Source organism: Suncus etruscus, chromosome 15 (assembly GCF_024139225.1).
Source record: "Suncus etruscus isolate mSunEtr1 chromosome 15, mSunEtr1.pri.cur, whole genome shotgun sequence".
Lineage (NCBI taxonomy): Eukaryota > Metazoa > Chordata > Mammalia > Eulipotyphla > Soricidae > Suncus > Suncus etruscus.
The window spans coordinates 30,173,764-30,176,602 of record NC_064862.1 but is presented as its reverse complement, the minus strand read 5'-3'; the positions used below and the strand labels follow the sequence as shown (position 1 = coordinate 30,176,602).

General features: G+C 41.2%; 1 non-coding gene across 1 annotated transcript; it reads right to left on the bottom strand.

Moving 5' to 3' along the window:
* Positions 1-827: 827 nt before the first annotated feature.
* Positions 828-991, bottom strand: LOC126031884 (U1 spliceosomal RNA). Its single transcript, XR_007503692.1, has one exon. It is a non-coding gene; the product is annotated as a U1 spliceosomal RNA (small nuclear RNA).
* Positions 992-2,839: the final 1,848 nt, after the last annotated feature.

Here is a 2,839-nt window from a genome sequence, read left to right as displayed (position 1 = left end):
CGCTTCGAAAAGCTATGCATTGCAAATCATGCTCATTGTAGCCATTAATTTTGACATCACCTCTAATTAAAAAAATCAGCTCAAATTATTTGATATATTTTTGTTTTGCTTTTATATTTTTATATATAAATATATATAAAATATATTTTATATATAAAATATATATAAAATATATTTTATATATAAAAATATATTTTATATTTTTGTTAAAGCTTTTAATAAAGATATTAATTACAGTCATGTGGGGTGTGTGTGAAAAATGTTTTCTTCTTCCTGGGGGGGGCATGACAGAAAATAATTGAGAAGCACTGAAATAAGTTCACAAATACCTTCTTCATTTTGGTTCTGAGTCATGTACTGAATCTTACATTGCCTCTACCATTTTTTGGTCCAGATCCTGCTGACATTGTGGGTCTTATTTCCTTGCAGAAAATTTCCATAGATGCCTAACAGAGCATTTGTAAAGATCTATGTACTCATCTGGTCTAAAGACTTTGGCCTGCTATGGTAATCTTCAGTTAACAGTTTCTATGAGTTCTTGGAAGTTGTAACTTGCAGCATAAGGATGTATATGGAAACAGCTCTGCTACGGGCTACAAAGAAACACATCAGGTACCTGAGCAGTGGTGCAGCAGTAGGGTGTTTGCCTTGCATGTGGCTGACCTAGGATGGACCACAGTTCCATCCCCAGAGTCCCATATGGTCCCCTCAGCCAGGGAGCGATTTCTGAGGGTGTTTGCCTTGCATGTGGCTGACCTAGGACACACTGTGGTTCAATCCTCTGGAATCCCATATGGTCCCCCAAGCCAGGAGAGATTTCTTTTTTTAAGGGGAGAGCGCGCATGCAGTCCCCCACTACCACAAATTACGCAGTCGGTTTTCCCACATTTGGGGAAATCGCAGGGGTCAGCACACCTGGAGTGCAATGGGTGAGCCTCGCCCTGGGGAAACCACGTTTGTGATCATGGTATCATCCCTGCCAGGTAAGTATGAGATGTCTGAGTGCATAGCCAGGAGTGACCTCTGAGCATCACCAGGTATGGCCCAAAAACAAAAACAACAACAACAAATAAATAAACACATCAAAGGGGACTTCCCTTCATATTTACGATAAGTCATAGAAATATCACTTTTAAAAGATTTCTTTTTCTTTCTTTCTTTCTTTCTTTCTTTCTTTCTTTCTTTCTTCTTTCTTTCTTTCTTCTTTCTTTCTTTCTTTCTTTCTTCTTTCTTTCTTCTTCTCCTTCCTTCCTTCCTTCCTTCCTTCCTTCCTTCCTTCCTTCCTTCCTTCCTTCCTTCCTTCCTCCTCTCTCTCTCTCTCTCTCTCTCTCTCTCTCTCTCTCTCTCTTTCTTTCTTTCTTTCTTCTTTCTTTCTTTCTTTCTTTCTTTCTTTCTTTCTTTCTTTCTTTCTTTCTTTCTTCTTTCTTTCTTTCTTTCTTTCTTTCTTTTCTTTCTTTTCTTTCTTTTTGGTTTTTGGGCCACACTCAGTGGTACTCAGACTCCTGACTGCACTCAGAAATCGCTCCTGGCAGGCTTGGGGGGCGGGGGACCGTGTGGGATACCGGGATTGAACGTGGGTCCATCTCAGGTCAATTGTGTGTAAGGCAAATGTCCTACCTCTGTGCTATTGCTCTGGCCCCAAAATATTATCAATTTTCAAAACAAAACCCCCATATACTTAACATTAAACTATAGTTTTTAGCCATCCATCCATTCATTTATCCATTCATTTATTCATCCATCTATTTATTCACTCATCACTTCAATCATTCACCAACCCATCCATATCTTCATCCATTCATCGTCATACCAGACATGAAAATGAGTCCCCCACATCACTTAGATGTGGGAAAAAAACAGGGGCGTGGGTAACAAAGACAGAGAGATTGCAAGATGCATGGAGTGACACTCCTAGGCCTCGTTGCCTACTTGTTTCTTTTCAATGCTAGAGGGAAACAATGCTCTTTTCACTCTCTTCTTTCCTTAGTATCCCCAACATCTATAAAATAAACATGTTTTATAGCACAAAATGTAGATACTCTAGTTACATGATATATTATGTAGCATAAAATAAATACATTGAATATATGTTATAGATAAAGAAGATGCACATTATACATGTGATATACAATGTGCATGTAACTATACACGTAACGTACAACCCAGTAACAACTACAGCTCATCTGGCAGCCACAACCCAGCTCATTTCCAGGAATCTTGCTCATGGTCTGTGCAGGGTCTAGGCTGGTGTCTTATGGAAGCCAAGAGCCCTTATCAAAGTTCTAACCAAAGATTAGCACTAATAAGGCCTCCTTCTGCTTTTGGACCCCAGGGGCTACACTGGGGAGTTGGAAGAACTGTGGATTCCAGAAGGGGAAAGGCTAAAACCAATTGCTATTCTGGTTTTTATTTTCCTATTATCCACATGGAGGCAGAAAGGCTTGCTGGGTGATGTTTGGGGAACCAAGGCTGTTCTCTGAGCCTCGGCATTCCCCATCTGTTCAAATGGGCCAGTTTGATGGGCTCAGAGCCAATGGATCTCTGAGATGCTGAATACATTCTTTGTTGCCTGCTGTGTCTTGCTTTGGTCTCATGAGGCGGGAGGGTTCTGAACAGTCTTCCTCTGCGAATGCATCACTGGTTCATTAAAGGCATATTCTGGATGCCTTTAATCCAGAGCAGCTCAGAAGCTCTGGTTTTGACAGGCCCTTAAAGCCCCCCTACTATCCACCTGGTGCTGACAAGTTGCAGCTGGAAGTTTCTGCTCTCTGAGATTGTGTCCTGACGTGCAGGGATGCAGGACTAAGGGAGGCAGGGGTGATGAGGAAGGTGCATGGAG